General features: G+C 40.1%; 1 protein-coding gene across 1 annotated transcript in view; it reads right to left on the reverse strand.

The window, feature by feature from the left end:
* The window catches only part of FRS2 (fibroblast growth factor receptor substrate 2), a 123273-nt gene extending 118928 nt beyond the window's left edge, over positions 1–4345 (reverse strand). Inside the window, exon 1 of the mRNA XM_036759823.1 lies at positions 4179–4345. The gene's annotated coding sequence lies outside the window, so the exon portion shown is untranslated. The remainder of the gene's footprint in view (positions 1–4178) is intronic.
* Between the last annotated feature and the right edge of the window lie 3504 nt (positions 4346–7849).

The following is a 7849-nucleotide window of genomic DNA, read 5'->3' on the forward strand; positions in this document are numbered from 1 at the left end:
CTCCACCTCCAATAATTGTTAGGAAATTTTTCCTGACATAAAGACTGAATTTTCCTCCTTCAGCTTTCACCTACTGCTGTACTCAGGAACCAAGCAAAACAATTCTAATCGCTCCTTCACATGACAATCTGCCCTTCAAATACCTGAAAACAGCAAGTCTTATACCCTAACTCTTGGTCTACTTCTCCCTTCTCCTGCCTAAGCTAAATAGCTCCAATTCCAACAAACAGTCTTTATGTAAGGTGGATTCAAGGCTTGGTTATCCTCTTGATTCTCTGTAGGTTATCAATGTGTTTCTTAAACTGTGGCATTCAAAACTGAACACAATACTCCAAATGTGGTCTAACCAGAACAGAGAACTGTCAGTTCCTTTTTTTTTCTGGACGCTTTGTCTCTCTTAATGGAGTCCAAAATCATATTAGTTTTTTGGCTGCCACATCAGGCTGCTAACTCATCTTGAACTTGTGCTCCACTAACCCCCTAGATCTTTTTCAGACATACTATCTTCCCTTTTATTTGCACTTGTGAAACTGACTTTTTGAAACTAAATGTAAGACTATGTTTATTCCCAATGAACTTCATCTTAATAGATTCAGTCTAGTACCTTAGCCCTAGGTTTTTTGGTTTTTTTTTTTTACTCTGGGACCCAAGCTTCACAGATAAGATTTCAGGGTGCATGTGATTATGGATGGGAAAAAATATATATATTTATTTTCAAAAACCTCTATCTGAAATTTAACATTTCCTTAAGTTACAATTTTTAAAAAAATTACTCTAACGAAGAGTCCAAACAATTCAGTAGACTGCTTAAATGGGTCAATAGCACAAAAAAAAAAAAATCAAGAACTCCTGCTCTAGCTTCCTAATATCTACTTAGATCCTGTCTTCTAACACACTGTTAGCTATTCATCCCAACTTTTAGTAGTCTGCAAATTAGATAAGCATGACATCTATGCTTTTCTCCAATTATTGTTAAACAACATACAGCCAAGCATTTTTTAAGTGTGTCTGTCATCTTCCTATTCAAAAATCTTTAATGCCTCTCACGGCCTAACCAACATAAACCCAAATTCCTGGCTTTCAAGGCCTTCTAAACCATCCATCTCAGTCTTCTGTGAAAAGAGATGTGATAAAGTAGAATGATAGACTTGGAGTCAGAAGACCTGAGCTGGAATCTTGCCTCAGACACTACTTGTGTGCCCATGGCTAAGTCACATCCTCGCAAAGCTGAGGTTTCCTCATCTATAAAACAGGAATAACATAATACCTCATAGGGATGTTGGAAGGAAAGTGCTTTGCAAACATTATAGCACTATATAAATGAGTTCCTCTTACATAATAATAACAACAATAATAAAAATTTCTACTACTTCCAAAAACAAATTTTGTATTCTGAAGAACTTTGACGACTTGGTGTTCCCATTTGCTCGTGCCATTCCCTCTTTCTATGATGATCTTTCACTGTTTTTATTTGTCAAATCTTTCACAGCCTTCAATGGCCAATTCACATGTCTCTATGAAGCCTTCCCTGGTCACCTCAAGTGGAAATCACAGATTAGAACCAAAAGAGGACTCTTGGATTGAATTATTTACTTCCCCCTTCATTTTACAAAGAAAATAAGGCCCAGAAAAGTAAGTCAGTCTAAAGTGGCACCTAGTCAATAGGAGAAACGGGTCTTGAATTTTATAAGGTTTTCTGACTCCAAGTCCACTTTTCTTCTGTCCTCCCATATTAAGTATTTAAGTCTGTACCACTCCTATGAAATACCACATAGTTTTACAGAACATATATTTGTCTTATCTCCCTTACTGGATGGTAAGCCCCCATCTCATCTACAACCATGTAGTCCACCATACTCTCTGCTCAATAAATATTTGTTTAATGAACAAGAATGACAGCTGCCTACAATGTTAAATCAGAGTTAGACAATGCTTTTAAAATATGTCCCAAGTCACACATTACTTATTTGATTTCCTCTATCCTTTCTTCTTCTACAAAACTCCCTGGGATATCCCTTTGAAAACAAGTTAGCAACCACATGTTGATTACTATGTCCAAATCTAACCTGACCTCTAACCTTATTTTCTACACTCTTGTATAGCTCAGAAACTTCAGGTTTCACTAAAAAAAAACAAACTATATACAATTTATGTTCCTTCTACTGACTTTAAAAACATCAACAACAGTCATCTTCTGCCCCAGACTCATAACATAGAAATAAATTTAGTCTCTTTTTCCACTTCATAAACAAGAACTCAATGTTGTTGTGATTTCTGTTTATCTTCTTCTATAACTCATGATTTTACTTTTCTTCCATTAACTCAATTGGGCTTTGTATTTTTCCCATCTAACATTTATTGCAAATCGTTGGTTTTTTAAAATGTCATCTACCTGTAAGCTGTTCACTTTTCACAGTATTCTTTGAAATATATCAAAATTAGTGGAAAAAAAGACTAATGTATTTGCTAAGTTTTAAAGATTAAATACAAACATAATATTTAAGCTTTACGGTACAATACGATCTCCAAAGCACTGAAAATAACTTTCAAAATGGAAAAAAAAAATCAATACAAAGTTTACCGGCTCTCCAAAATTATACCAAAAGCAGTTTCCACCTATAATCTGTATGTATGAGAAGTTTCTATTAATTGTACCTATATAAAGTTTCAAAACCAGAGCATCACCTCAAAATGAAATTTACCATGAAAAATACTTTCACCTCTATTCAATTTGTGTTAACCTCTACTATGCAGATCTCATAATAGTTTTGTGAAAAGTCACACAAGTCCATATACGACAGGGCCATATAGAAAGCATACAAAGATAACGGAAAACATAAAACTTATAAGTTCTCTGTAACGTTAAACTAAATTTCAGTAAGTGTATTAACCAAAGATTAAGCTCAACCTTTTGTGTTTTTGTTTTTCCACCTAACATTTCTCTTAATGCTTCATTTTTTTTTAAACATCACTTTCACTTTCCAGTAACACCTCACCCCAAGTGCCCCCTCCCTCCACACTTTAAACAAAGCATTTCAGTTAAGTAAAACACGCTAATATACTGACAAAAATCTGACAGCGTACTTAGACCTCAATCCAAAACTACAGCCCTCCACATAGGAGGGAGGAATGTTTTTACATTGATCAGTGTTCTGCTGATCACCGAGTATTCCGGGCAGCCACAGGAATTCAGAGATTAGAGGAGAAACTCGGCAAGAAAGTACAGGCGCTTACCTAAACTACTCATTTTCTCAAGAAAAAAGAAATCTGATTTTTAAGTTTAGTGCGTAAAGATCCTGTAAGGAGCTGTTTGCATTTAACATAACCTGAACCAACCCGCGAAAATAGTCCGGGACAGCTGGAAGTGCAACATCCCCTTTAACGTCTTCGCGTGGTCCCGACCCCAAATTTCAAAACTTCTTGATCTGCAAAAGTTTCCTGGTTCCCTCGAGCTACACATCGCCTCAAAGATGGGCGATCGGGGGATCATCCACTTTCCATTCGGGGGCTAAGAATGGAAAAAAAGATTGAGCAAGGCCGGGGAGTGGGGAGTGATCAAGAAGGGGAGAAGACCCGGGTGCAGGAGAACTGCACATACCAAAGCCAAGGCGGGGGGGGGGTGTCTGCTTGGCCCCCGAGATTGCTTCGACTCTATGCTGCCTCTATCTTGTTTGTACATAGTGGTTTGTAGGTTGTCTGCCCAATTTGACTGGGAGATCCCCGGGGGCGGGGCCTGTTTTTGCCTTTCTTTGTATCCTCAAAGTTTAGCACCGTCCCCGGCGGGCAACCGGCATTTATTAAGCACCTACTATGTACTAGGCACTAGGATTGGAGCTAAAGATACAACGAACAGGAAAAAAACAAACAAAGCCTAGCCCCTGCTCTGAATAACTGTTGATTTGCCTTGGGGGAGGGGGTTTGTGGAAGCCAAACCCCCACGAGCCGCAGCCCAGGGACCCCCCTTCAGCCCAGGCGCCCCGCCCCCCCGGGCCCAGGTCGGACCGCCCCGGGCGACGACCTGTCTGCCCCGAGCTTTCCTGCGGGGCCCAGCCTGGGGGGGGCGGGATCCCGAGATGGGGCCGCCGCCGCCGGGCAGCGGGGGAGGCAGGGCCCCTGCACCCCCAGCCCGGGCACGGCGTCCTTTCTCCCCGCCCTCCTGCCCCGGCCCCGCCACTCACGTTGCTCCATGAGCGCCGGGACAGCGGGGCGCGGCTCAGGGGGCGCCGAGCCCTCAGGCTCCTTCTCGGGATGGAGGAGGCTGCTGTACCCCCCGCAATGGAGCCGCTGCTGCGGCGGCGGCGGCAGCTACCAGGCCTCACTCTGGCCCAAAGCTCAGCTGAAGTGCTTCCGGTTGAGGGAGGTGGGGAGTAGGGAAGGAGTCTGGCACCGGAACTTCTTGGGGAAGGGTGGGCGGGGGTTCGGGAAAATGGGCGGGACCCTAGGGGGCGGGACCTCGGCTGGGAGGGACCGGCTCCTGACGTCAGAGGTGGGGCCACAGCCTAGTCCTCCTGCGCTTGAGAGGACTGTTGGGCATCTCTCGGAATCCCGGGCTCGCAGCCCTGGCCCTGGGGAGGGCGTGCTGGGAGTGTCCCGGCTTCCCTGCGGCCTGGCCTTCGCGGGGACCTGCCCGCTCCCTGGCACCGCTCCCTAGGGCTTCGGATCCGAGACTTAGAGCTGGAAGGAGCCTTGGAGGGAGATCAGATAGTCCAGGGCTCTTTAACCCAGAGACGTGGACTTTAAAAAATATTTTATATAATTTAATAATACCCCTAAATTAAGTTACATTAATTATCCATATTAATTTGTATTGACAGTTCTTACTGATTTACATTGTCATCAATTTAAGCTTATAAAATCATTTTATAATATTTATATTGATAATTTTCAAATACTGACATTGATGTATATTGATAATTATTAATGCTGATTTATGTATTAATTTACACCAGTGGTCATTAATAGTAATTTATATTAATTATTTACATTGATTCCTATTAATAACCAATAGTGATTTATATAATCAATCATTAATAAATATTGGTCATTATTAACATTAGCAGTTATTTGTATCAATTTGCATGGGCACTCATTAATGATAATTTCTACAAACACTTATTAATATTAATATATGGATATTTCTTAATATGAGCAATTGTTTCTATTAATGTACATTGATAGTCATTGGTAGATAATTTATACTATCAATTGCTTACATTGATTTGTATTAATCAGTAATGTTAATTTATATAATCATTTTAAATATTAGTTTATATCAATCATCATTAACGTTAGCAATTCTTGGTATTTACATTGGTAGTCATTAATAGTAATTTATATTAATAATTATTTACATTGTTGATCATTCTTGTTGATTTGTGTAATCAATATTAATTTATATGGATCATATTAACATTATCATTAATTTACATTGGCAGTCATTAATGCTAATTTATATGAACAATTACTAAGATTAATCTGTATTAATAAGTATTTGTTTTGATTTTATTGTTTAATATAATTTGGTTTACTCTGTGACCCTATTATTTTAATAGCTGTAACAATATTCTGAGAAGGGGCCCATAGGTTTCACCAGACTGCAGAAGGGATCCATGATACACAAAAAGGGATTTAAGAACCCCTCATCTAGTCCAACCTTTTCACTTTACAAATGAGGACACTGAGGCCCAGAGAAGTCAAGGGACTTTACCAAGGCTACACAGATAGTGCCAGAAAACTTGGATTCTGTCAACAATATTAACCCCTTCATCCAGTCCAGCCTTCCAGTTTCATGGAGACCTTTGTCTCCTCCAGACCCTTCAGCCTATGTATCCAAGGTCTTAGGTCCTGGCACTGAGCCTTGCTCACTGTAGGCACTTAAGTAATTTTAAAATTAATTCATTCAATGTATATTTGTTAAAAGGGCTTTGTTTTCCTGTTTGGGGGAAGAGAGAGAAGGGAATGAGATATAGCCAAAAAAGAAAAAAAATAGAAAGAAAAGAGGGTCATTGAAGCATCTTTTTTTTTTTAATGCACAGAAAGAAAATCTGAAAGAAACACAGACAAGTAGAACAGCTTTGAAAATTATATATTGATTTTATTATATTTATGTTTTCTATATAATATGCATATAGATTTAAAAGAAAAGTAAGCTGTACATAACAAGTCTACAGTTTCATATACAATCCTCTTCTATATATGTATTTATATATACAGACATATTGTATATATACACATATATGTGTGTGTACATATATATACACATATATGTGTGTATACATATACACACACACACACAGATTCCCATTTTACTTGGTGTTTAAATTCAGAATAAATAAATTGAATCCGTGACCAAGTACTGTTAAGTCTTCATAATGTCTCTTGAATTCTCCTTTCATTTCAGGGGTGGGGAGCCTGTGGCCTTGCCCAAGGTCACAGGTTCCTCACCCCTGATTTAATTCAAGCCCTTATCATCTCACACCTAGACTGTTTTGACTTTAGAATCAAAAGGGATTTTATAAATCATTTAATTCAACCCCCATGTCACATGCAAGCACATGGAAGCTTATGCTCTGTCTCCCTCTCTCCCTTCCTCTCTCCTTACCTCCCTCTCTTTCTCTCTCTCTCTCTCTCTCTCTCTCTCTCTCTCTGTCTCTCTGGTTTCCTCTCTCTGTCTTTCCCTCTTTCCTTCCTTCTCCCTCTCCCCCTCCCCTCCCTTCTCTCTCATTTGTAGTACAAAAGGGAGGGGCTTGATCCTGCAACATCTTATAGGAAGGTGTGGTGGCCAGAGAAGCAGGCTTTGCTGCCAGCCCTAAATCCCATGATCCTCTGGTGAATATAAGGTAAAAACATAGATAAGAACTACATAGGATTGAGAAGAGGTGGAAAGGGGGTCCTTCTAGTGGGAGCCATGAAAGCTCCCCTAAGCTTAAAGTATACTTATGGCTAAGCAGTCCTACTGATGTGTATCTTCAAAGCAAAAGACAATTCAATAGCATAGCAAAGTAAGTGACAGGAAAAAGATCTTTCCTACAATAGATATACAGACACACTCTCCCACAAGTTTTCACACCAATGGTGGGAAAGAAGAACATTAATTGTTAAAAAAAAAATTTGTTTTTACATGTAATTGGGGGAAAATAAAATACTAAACAAATAATTTTAAAATACTAAAAAAATTTTTTAAAAGACCCCCCCCCCAAAAGAATATTCATACCTGGGGAACATGTATAACAGTACATGTATGGAGCTTCCTTGGCCATCCATGGGAACTGATGAGGTTAGGGAGCATTATAGTATCTTACTCATGCTGTTTAGGCAGAGACCCTGTTAATGCTGTCCTCTGCCTCCAACATTGCTTCTTGTTTCCTCAGGTGATGTCACACTGTGAGCAAGCAGTGTCTCTACTGAGCTAGGGTCCACTGTAACTTTTACTATGTTGGTATCTCTCCTGATGCCATTGGACTCGGCTGCTATTCATTCACTGGGCTTCAGCTGCTGTAAACCCTCCTCCCCAGTAGGGAGGTCTTAGGGAGGGGGATATTGTCTACCAGTTCTTAGGGTTCAGAACCTCAGGGGGCTCCTTGGTGATTTTAGTCCCCACCCAGTTAAACAGAGAAGTCCTCAGGAATTTGAGTCTGTCTTTTGAATTGAATTCCTCTGCTGCCTCTGGGATTTTTGATCATAACCCACAAAAAAAGGAATCCTTTCTACAACATGTGTCCATCAAGTGGTCTGTCTTCCAGCTTTTGCTGGAAGACCTCCAATGATGGGGAACCACTACCTCCCAAGGCAGACTGTTCCCCTTTAGGATAGCTGGAATTACTGGCAAGTTTTTCCTTATATCCAGTCT

The sequence above is a fragment of the Trichosurus vulpecula genome, chromosome 5 (assembly GCF_011100635.1).
Source record: "Trichosurus vulpecula isolate mTriVul1 chromosome 5, mTriVul1.pri, whole genome shotgun sequence".
Classification (NCBI taxonomy): Eukaryota; Metazoa; Chordata; class Mammalia; order Diprotodontia; family Phalangeridae; genus Trichosurus; species Trichosurus vulpecula.